The sequence below is a fragment of the Eleutherodactylus coqui genome, chromosome 1, assembly GCF_035609145.1.
Source record: "Eleutherodactylus coqui strain aEleCoq1 chromosome 1, aEleCoq1.hap1, whole genome shotgun sequence".
NCBI classification, from domain to species: Eukaryota; Metazoa; Chordata; class Amphibia; order Anura; family Eleutherodactylidae; genus Eleutherodactylus; species Eleutherodactylus coqui.
Genome location: NC_089837.1, coordinates 145,331,571 through 145,342,281, shown reverse-complemented (window position 1 = coordinate 145,342,281; position 10,711 = coordinate 145,331,571). Strand labels below are relative to the sequence as shown.

General features: G+C 43.0%; 1 protein-coding gene across 3 annotated transcripts in view; it reads left to right on the top strand.

The window, feature by feature from the left end:
* Positions 1 to 1,128: 1,128 nt before the first annotated feature.
* Positions 1,129 to 10,711, top strand: part of GNB4 (G protein subunit beta 4) — a 96,261-nt gene continuing 86,678 nt past the window's right edge. Inside the window, exon 1 of one of the 3 annotated variants that reach the window (XM_066601484.1) lies at positions 1,129 to 1,250. The gene's annotated coding sequence lies outside the window, so the exon portion shown is untranslated. The remainder of the gene's footprint in view (positions 1,251 to 10,711) is intronic. The other 2 variants (XM_066601491.1, XM_066601500.1) reach the window with 2 other exon arrangements.

Here is a 10,711-nt window from a genome sequence, read left to right as displayed (position 1 = left end):
AACCCCTTAATGCAGAGGCGTAACTTGAAGCTCCTGGGCCCCCAACTATAATGCTTTATTCATGGTACTAGGCTCCCTATATGGAGAAGAGAGGCCTTATGGGCCCCCTAAGGCTCTTGCATCTGAGTGCAACCGCATCCCCTATAGTTATGCCAGTGACTCTAATGACTACATATGCCAGCAGGACGGGGCACCACCCCACTCTCACCATCAAGTTTGTGCCTACCACAATGCTCCATAGGAATAGTGGAAAGCAACAACCATGCAGTGGCCCCTCAATTACCTGACCTAGCTCTCTGTTATTTCTAACCCATGGGGCTACATCAAGGACAAAACCTACATGCAGCGTCTGTAACATAACTTTGATAAACTGTGAGTAAAGGTGCCTTTACATGAGACAACCTGTTGGGCAACAGATGCCCAACAGATCATCCTAGTGATAATTGTTCTTGTACTTTTACACAGGAATGAGCATGGCTAGTGAATCAAGGCGAAGCGGGGCCAGCGATCGTTCCAGCCCACCCACCTCCATTCACAGGCAGTTGTTGATAAGTGAACGACTGCCTGTTTACATAAAACGATACATCGTTTAGTTTTCTGCATGCAGACACTCAACGATGAACAAAAAGTGAGAGACTTCTCATTCGTCGTTCAGTTGGTGCATACATGTATGCTGAGCGATAATTGTTTAGATTCTTGCGGGATTCTAAATAATCATCGTTCCATGTAAAAGCACCTTTTGAATTCAGGAAGCCGCAGACACAATGATGCCAGATATATTAGACTCTGCCAGGAGTCACATCACCCACAGGGCTTACAATGAATTGATATGATTTGGATAAAACCTGAGATCCTGTGCATCATCTAAATCAGAAAACAACCTCTCTTGTATGTTGGTTGCTGAGTAATAGATTTATTAAACTGGGGCTTCCTTTAGAGTCACCCTGTACATAGCAAGGGCTCATTGATAGATCAGCATATTTAGTGCATGCATGTCAGGATTCACTGCTCCCTGTAGTGGCGGCACAAGCCATGATGTAGCTAAGCAGCAGACAGGATGGAAGTGATGTTATGCATTTAAACTACAAAGCCCAGCATCCTGTGCGAGCTGGGTGGGCAGGAGCATGAAAGCATCATTCCATTGCCTGCTTCCATCAGCTTCCCTTACAGCAGACGGAGAGACAGGACAAAAGGATCTCAGCTGGAAAATACAATTACATGCGATCCACATCTTTCCATTTAGCCTGTAGGTAAGTTCTTTGATTCCCTTCCTTACAAGGACTATGTTACCTTTTTTTTTTTATCATATTGCTACACTGTGATCAGTCGCAGATTACATAGATATGAGCTGTGATGATGCATATCTGTACACAGGCATTGTAATATATGGATACATATAGATACATATAGCTGCAGATTACACAGACCTCTGTATTCACACATCAGGAAATTTTGCCTAGGGATGGATTGCAGTGCTGAGTGTGATTTATGTAATGGGGAGGATATCCTTGTAAGGGGGAGAGGTAATAGATCTTGCCTGCTGCGTATCACAGTGACACAGTGGAGACACATGAAGATGCTGTATGTGTCGCTGTGGGTGTGCCCATGTGCATGGTGCCACTTTAGGAGGCTGGATTACCTCACTCAATGTGAAAGACATAATGATTGCCTTTGGTTTCCTAGTGGATAATTTGGATTACAGGAATATATATATATGTATATATATAATGCTTCTTAGTTCACATTCAGCATTATCCTACCAGCCAGGCTTCATTTATTCATTCTCTTACTCGGCATCACATGGATTGATATGTCAAGCTCTAGAAAATGGTATAGATAATTATATGTGGAACAAGAGCCCTATTTCTAAACATTTGTAATGTTTTTAGGGCAGCTTCGAAATGTTTCTTCTTTGCTGTTAGAAAGGGGCGTGGTGAGATAGTCGCCTGTAACACCATTTGTTTCATACCGAATAATTGGTACACATGACCGACGGGCTGGACTTGTAGTCGCTACTGTAATTTCATAGCATGCGCCGTATTCTCTAATTGTAGCATTTTGGGAGATGAGGCAGGTGAAAAAATCAAAGTAAGGATTCTAAACAGTGTTGTAGTTCATACAGGAAACAGTATAGATACATGTCCCATATATTACAGTTTCTGTGGCTGCATTAGGCTGTGTTCATATGACAGATTTCGTCACAGCATTGTTGAAGATTCCATTTCTAATGCACTGAGAATTCCGGATCCAAAAGTGTATCATTCATGTGAATGAAAAACCACGCAGTAGTCTATATGCTGAGGATTTAGAAGAAGTGACATGCGTTGATGCGATTCCACGCTAAGGGCTCCTGCACACGGTGTATTTTTCGTCAGTATTTTGTAAGCAAAAACCAGGAGCGAGTCCAAAATACGGAAGAAATGCAAATCCTTCCATTCCACTTTCTCTCTGTACATACAGTATCACTACTGGTTTTGTCTCACAAAATACTGATGAATAGTACACCCATGTGAAGGGGCCCTGAATCTGTGTTAGAAAATCTGCCTATGGATTCACCACATTGAAAGCGGCTAATCCTTGCATGTGTCTGGGGTAAAAATGTGCAAATCTGCAACAGAAAACCGGCTCAGTAGATTATAAGACCAAACCGCAGCGGATTTTTCCAATGTTGATTTTGCCCGTGTGCCCATACCCTTAAAGGGGTTGTCCGAGGTATAATTCAACTGTAAAACACTTTTCCCACTACAATAACAAATAGTGATATAGTCACCTCTCCCCGCTCCCTTTGTGTCTCGCAGTGCTGCATTGGGTCTCCCCTATGTGATGTCACATTTACATGCTGCCCCAGCCTGTATACTGGACATCACTGCTGCTGCAGCCAATAACTGAGCTCAGCAATTGATACTGAGCTCTGTTATTGGCTGCAGTGCCTGAGACATCCCATAAACTGGTCGGGCCTGCAACCTGTACACAAACACAGGCATGAAGGACTGAACACCAGTGTGGGACACATTGGGAGCCACTAGAAGCGAGTATGTCTAGGAGTTTTACAAATAATCTGTAACCTGGACAACCCCTTTAATAACTTTATTATGAAAATATACTTTGTATTTATAAACAATTAGTAAAGATGAAAAAGAGACTTATCAGTCAAGTTGCATTTATTATCATGTAGTGTGAATCCAGAATAAGGCAAAAAACAAACTACTATGAGGTTTATAGTTTTTCTTCTTAACTGATATATCTCTGCATCAATTCTCCATCTCATAAAAAGTCGTTTGGATAGTTGTGATATCATGGATTCCCAAAAATGCATTTACTTCCTTGTGTATCTTATGAATTAATGGTAAAGGTTTCCAATATCTCGTCGTAGAGGATACCAACTTGTAAAATCCTTTCTTTGAATTTTTTTTATAAATCTTATTTCCCTCCATGAAAGCATAATTCTTAACAAAATGGTGCACATTGAAGATTCAATCCGTTTTAATACCTTTACAAAAATAATATGAACCCACAATGTGAATCGTGTGGTGTGTATGATTGTAAAGATATGGGAACGCATGTGAACGGTGGCTAATAAAATTGCTGCAGGCTTTATGTCATATATATGTTACCAGTACACACATGTACCGTAGCAAGTGAAATTTCGAGTACTTATTGACCAATTAGGGAAGTCTAAAAACTGTAAAATTACCATTACGTGTAATGAATATTTTATGTAGAGGAAGTCAGAACAACAGCAACGTTTTTAAGTGAAAATGTGTGGTATTTAATTGTTCTGTGTAAATAGGGAAGAGATGATATTCGGCTTTAGATTTAGAAACTTAGGCCGGGCTCAAAAAGCTGTAATTCACTGTACGCCGCACGCAATGTTTCATGCGGCAAGTACGCAATGACATTCCGCACTTACTGTGTGTCGATATTCGCCATGTACTATCTTAGCACATATGCGCGTAATACATGCCAACATAGAACATGCTATGATTTTTCTTGCTCGTGTATTTTGTCAGCTGCAGCACATCAGCCTATGGGAGATTGGTACAGCATGTTACACACCAAAAAACATGCTCGTGATACGCTGTCAGTAGAGATGAGCGAACGTACTCGGTAAGGGCGATTTCGCAATCGAGCACCGCGATTTTCGAGTACTTCACTACTCGGGTGAAAAGTACTCGGGTGCGCTGTGGGGCAGGGGGTTGCAGAGGGGAGTGGTGGGTAGCAGCGGGGAACAGGGGGGAGCCCTCTCTCTCCCCTCTCCCCCCCCATTCCCCTCTGCAACCCCCGCTCACCCACAGCGCACCCGAGTACTTTTCACCCGAGTAGTGAAGTACTCGAAAATCGCGGTGCTCGATTGCGAAATCGCCCTTACCGAGTACGTTCGCTCATCTCTAGCTGTCAGCATACAGTCAGGTGTGCCTGGCCTTAGAGGGAAATATGTTAAAATGACGTTTCAATATGAAAAGCACAATTTTGCCTGTACACTTATTATTTAATAAGAAAAAGGTTTTATATGCCAATATTAGTTAATTCTTGTTAAAGTCTACTATAAATAACTGTATTTGTGTTATGTGAGCTAGTGGGTCTATTGGCAGCCAAAAAAGAGTTGCAATAATCCGTTATGTTTGCATTTGCTTTGCACCAAGTAAATATTCCTGAAGAGTAGCCTACCTAAAAGGCTACATGGTGTTAGGATGGAAGAGGGCATACTGTGCTCTCCATGCTTGGCAGTGCTCATCAGCTTGTCTTTTCTTGACTACATTTTTTATGCTTCTTTCCTCCATTAACTCCTTTAGTGGCACGCCCAGAAAATCTTCCGGGCTTGCTGCACTGAGCATGCAGTTAAACCCCGGAAGATTTCCGTGGACAGCTCTAGTGCTGAAATATGTAGAGCACTGAGCTGTCATCTGAAATCTTCCGGGGATTTTACTGTATACTCAGCGCAGTAAGCACCGGAGAGTTCCCTACCATAATATGGTAATAATAAAATAATAAACCTGCCACTGAAGGGGTTAACGGGGTATTCCGGTAAGATTCAATTATTCCCTATGATAAATAGGTTATCAGTAGAGATGAGTGAGCATACTCGCTAAGAGCAATTACTCGAGCAAGCATTGCCATTAGCGAGTACCTGCCCGCTCGGAAGAAAAGATTCGGGTGCCGGCGGGGAGCAGCGGGGGAGAGCGGGGGGGTGGGGGGGGGAACGGAGGGGAGATCTCTTTCTCCCTCTCTCTACCCCGCTCCCTCCTGCTCAGTCCCGTAACTCACCGCTCCCCTGCGCCGGCAGCCGAATCTTTTCTTCTGAGCGGGCAGGTACTCGCTAAGGGCAATGCTCGCTCGAGTAATTGCCCTTAGCGAGTATGCGCGCTCATTTCTAGTTATCAGTGTGGGTCCAACAACTTTGACCCCCACCAATCCTTAGAACAGGGGTCCGGTCAGTCCCCTGGAGTGGAGGTTGCGCATGTGAGTTGCAGCTCTATTCATTTCAATGGCAAGCCCAGAAATTGCCAAGTTCAAGCACTCAACAATCTCCAGTGCTCTTGTTAAAACCAATAGAGCAATGATGCGCATGCACTACCTTCACTCCATTAATTTGGGGACTGACCTGACCCCTGTTCTCGGGATCAGTTGGAGTCGCAGCAGTTGGACGCTCACCGAACAGCTAGTTATTCCCTATGCTGTGGATAATGGATTACTCAATCTTACCAGAATACCTCTTTAACGTTACCTGTGTGGGAAGCCAGAGCAGTATACAAAAATAATTTGGTGCTGGTTTACATTTCTCCATAGACTCATAGGGAATGCATCCATACTTGTGAGTTTTCTAATATACATTAGAATAATGGGAATGCCCCTTTTAACGGCTGGGCTCTGCCATTTTATCTTTACCCTTTACTAACAAGCACACAAAATCAAGCATAGAAAAACATATTTGCAAATATTAGCAGTAGGATGGATCGGTGCTGAAGAGTCTAGTGGTTTATCGTGTGCCATTATCACATGATACAACCCAGAGACGTAACTTAAAGCTTCTGGGCCCCAATGCAAAACCTGTAACAAGGCCCCAACTATAATGCTTTATTCATAGTACTGGGCTCCCTATATGGGGAAGAGAGGCCTTATGGGCCCCCTAAGGCTCCTGGGCCCGGGTGCAACCACATCCTCTGCATTCCTTATAGCTACGCCCCTGATACAACCTTTCTAACAAATTTGTACATTTTGTGTCCTGCTTACATGCCCTGGTCAACTGTTAGTGCAAAGTAGAAAGATTTGGAACATAATACAAGTTCCCAAAGTAGACCTACTAAATGCTTACCCACATTGTGACAAAGACTAGCTGGTCCCTGGGTCCAGCACTCTCTATAGTGCTCTGACTTCATCCTCATAACGTACGTTTGGGTTCAACTGCAGCACTAACTTCGATGTACGCCTTATTACCAATAACTAATATCATTAATGCTCTTGTGCCTAAATGGACATAGCCACGTTTAAAAATGTCCTAAGTATGGAGAAATGGCCATGGTTTTTAATGAGCAAACATACAGTATTTGTTTGTTCACATACTGTGGCCATGTAGAATATCTCTACATCCCTCAATTATTTGTTTCTGTATAATACTGGACCCTTGCTCCTATATGCCAGGGAACTGTACGCTATATCACTGGAATAGCTCATTTTGCAAGTGGAAGAAATCTGGGTATTATGAGAGAGCTGGCAAAGTCATACTTCAAGTACAGTACATGCTTTCTATATTTACATCAATGACGTAAAGGGGCCATGTACTGGGAAAGACATATGCTGATGGCTATCTTTACAGTCCCTTAGGCTCCTTCTACATGGAGTGAGATATCGTTGGAATGAGCAAACGATGACAGAGTTGTTTGCTTTAATGTCGTCAGGCTATGCAGGCAGATAATCGTTTACATTTTTTTTGTCGATCACCCAAGTATTGGTATTTCAGCTGACTTTGTCAGTGAATGGGAAGGACTGAACGATCTCCTTTTACACATAACTACTTGCAGGTGATTTTTATACCTGCATAAAATGAACAACAAATGATAAATGCACAAATTTTCGTTGTGGTTCAATAGTTGGCCGTGTTTACACTGAACAATTATCTTTCAGTTTTGCCCAATCCATCAATTTTTTTTGGACTATAATCGTTCTGTGTAAAGGGGCCCTTACTTGTTTCCATTGAATGTATTCTGTTGACAGAGTTGGAAGAGTTGTCAGTCAGAATTTGATTTTCCTTTGTTTGGTCTCTCTTATTACTTTTGTTTATAGTATCTTTATTTTAGGGAATTGCTGTAAATGCTATTTCCTAATAGACTACTGAAGATGAACCAAAGGGGAGTGTTTACTTTTGTCATTTCTTCCCTGAAAAATCCCTCTAAAGTGTTGGGTGACTTGGGGTCTCCTTTCTAATTTTCTATTATAAAGTGAATCCTTCTCTAGTAACAGAGAGAAGTTGGAACACAGGAGGCAGGAGGAGGATGGCTTGTCCTGACAATAGAAGTCTATGGAGTGGAGAGGGAAGGGAGGAGAAGGAGATAGGAGAGACATTCACAAAGACATGGCTACTGCAGCTAATGGTGAATGATTTACTGTCCCATAGCTAATGGAATCATATCAACACTGCTCAGTAAAAGGTATAATGTCCTTCATGATGCTGTTATTTATCCATGTATGTTACAAAGAGCAGAATCAGCTGTTTTCTCCATATGCAGTATATAGAAAATATTATAGCAGCAGTCTTCTCCCAGCAGCTCAGATTGAACTGAGAATTAGAGATGTTGATCAGCATTTTTTTAATTCTTGCTGAGATGTGATTGTCAATGTGATCTGAAATCGATTTGTCCACAATCTTAAGTTTGTTAATGGCTTTTTAAGAAACTACAACTTGCACAATAAGGCCGAATACACACGACCGGGTTGGATTCCACATGCGGGATCCTGCAGCGGAATCCGACCCTGTGCCCGGCCGGTGATCCCTGCGTACCTGTCCAGATTCCGCAATGCAAATACCCCATGTGCATTGGGCTTAAATCAGAGAAAAACTACAGAATGCCTTGAAAACAAACTGCATTTTTTAATATGGAGGCATGCATTTTTCTAATGCGACAGTCTTCCTCAGCTACATTATATTCAGCAAGCATCCAACTTTTCATACAACTAGTCTTTTCAGTCTCTCCCTAGTTTAATCCACCTCTTCCTCCTTCTTTATTATAATTATTTGACTTTCATGTCATTTTTACAGTCTGTGGATCTTCTGTTCTTTGTTACCTCTGTGTTTATTATGAGAATCCTTTGTAGATGCTACATTAATGGTTTTTCTAGCAAAGACATTTATGGCAACTCAGTCAAACATGTCAAAAAGTCAGATGGGTGGAGATCTAACAGACCCACAACAATCCTTAGCACTGAAGAGTTCCAGTTCTTTAGCTTCTAGCGCATATGCCAACTTGGTCCATAGACCATTATGGGGCTGATGGGTTCCAAAAAACATCTTCCATTTACTCCTTGGTATATTTTGTGATATGTTGTATGTTTGGTTTGTGGTATACAGTTACATGTGTAGGAGGCATTCTGTGGCTATATATGTTGGGAATATTTCCCTATTTATGCATCCAACAGATGCCTCAAACACAATGTGAATAGAGCTTAATGGTAGGTAGTTCTTCCTCCTTTGAAATGAGATTCAATTTCAGAACCCTACCTGTTGCCACCATTTTTGACCTTTAAATGGGTAAAGAATGTGTTTATTCTTGGCATATTGATGGACTTCTCAGCTGCCAAACCCTCAAGTCTATGTCTTGACTGGAAAAGACCTCTTTAAATACAAGAGCAAGTAGTTTGTAATGATATTACACTCTATACTTTATGATTTAAAAATAGCGTGAAAAATTTAATTAGACCAGCATTTTATATGCCTTTCTAAGTAAAAACTGCCCTGGAATGATGTATGCCAAGCTTATTAAGACCTCTAAATAAACTTAACGCATGTCTGGCTAGTATACATGCAGACAGAAATATATGCCAGCTATAAGTGAGGTCCTCCCCCTTTTTTTTGGCTAAGCCTCGACCACTTTCAAAAAAGTGCTGAATTTGGCATAAAAAGACCCAAAATTCAGAAGTTGCTTTACTTAAAATATTGGGACTTCTTTTTGCTACAAATCATGAGCATGGGGTTGGATAAATTTTCCCTGTGTATAGTCATTATATAAATTAACATTGCATTGCATACTATGCTACAGATGTACGTAATATACATCATGGGGAAGAGGCAATTGCTTTATCAAGGCATACAGCTTCATCATGATGATCTTGATCATGATGATATTAGTGTATCTTGACGCCACCGGAAGCTAGGGGTTTGACAGGGCTTCCATGGAGGAACGCCCCACTCACACCCCTAGCTTACGATAGGTGCAAGATTAAGGTCCTGGAAGGTCCTAGGATTCATTATATGGCAGCCACTGCCAGCTGTCACAGACTGTCCCCCTGCTGCTGCGGCCTCCCTGGGCCAGTGAGTCAATGTTTCCCCTACACTTGATGGAATCCCAGAGGTACAGCTGCCGGCTGTAGCGACTCATTGTAGCGGCTCTCCGCAGCGGCGTTCACCAGCGCTTGCATGGACCGGTGGGTCTGGCTGCTGGCTTCTCCCCCACTGCATCAGGCGCACCATCGACGCTGAGCAGCGCTCACATGTGCCGAGCGACAGCTGTGTCCGGTGGCTTCTCCCTCATACCATCAGGGGCAGGACGGGCGACAGCGGGCCAGGATGTGTGACTGTACAGCCGCCACGGACACCGCCACCCTGCCTCTGGGTCCGCTGCAGGTTCCACGGTCGAACAGTGTCTTGTTATCCGGCGCCTACAGCGGCTTCCATGCCGGCCTTCCTGCATTGCCAGCACACGTGGCACAACAGAGCGGCTACGGACAGTGAGGGAGCGGCGGCGCAGCATGGCCCACTATTAATGCACTGTGAAGCCGCTAAGGCGATCTTAGTGACTCCCAGGACCAGAGAGCCCGAGCAGGGGTGGCAGGCCTGCAGCCAATGAGAAAGGGGAGTGTGCCCAGCCTGTCAAGCATGCTGTATATTGACACCACCCACAGTTCCGGTGGCGTCAAGATACACTAATACCTACTGTACCTAGTAATCAGAAGTGGGGTGTGGCTGTAAAGCCAACCATATATATAAGGTAATGATTGGCTGCAGTGTGCTCCATCAATTGTCCGGCAACAAGTCTTGCTGGAGGTAATGCATTAAATGGGTTAAATCCTGAAGAAAGATTTTGTCCACTTTGGATTATTCAGATTTTGTGGTTTGATAAAGTGTTCATTGTGGTCTCATTGAGTTGCTACACAACAAGTACATTGTGGAAGTACGTTTAACATTTTGAAAAACCAACTTGGTTTCTCGCTTTTTAAAGTAATATGAAATAGAAAACTACCTAAATATCAGATTAATGTGAAAAAGATGATTTTGTAAACTAGAACAAGAAAGGCGGGGGGCGGGGGGGGGGGTTGTGGAGGAAGGCTAGTGTTACTCTGTCAGTGCAAAGGTGCTCCGGGTTCTGGCACTTTTTGTTTTTGAGGTAGGTTAAATAGGTTGGTCAACCTTTATTTTTATGCTTAAAGGGGTTGTCCCGCGCCGAAACGGGTTTTTTTTTTTTTCAACCCCCCCCCCGTTCGGCGCGAGACAACCCCGATG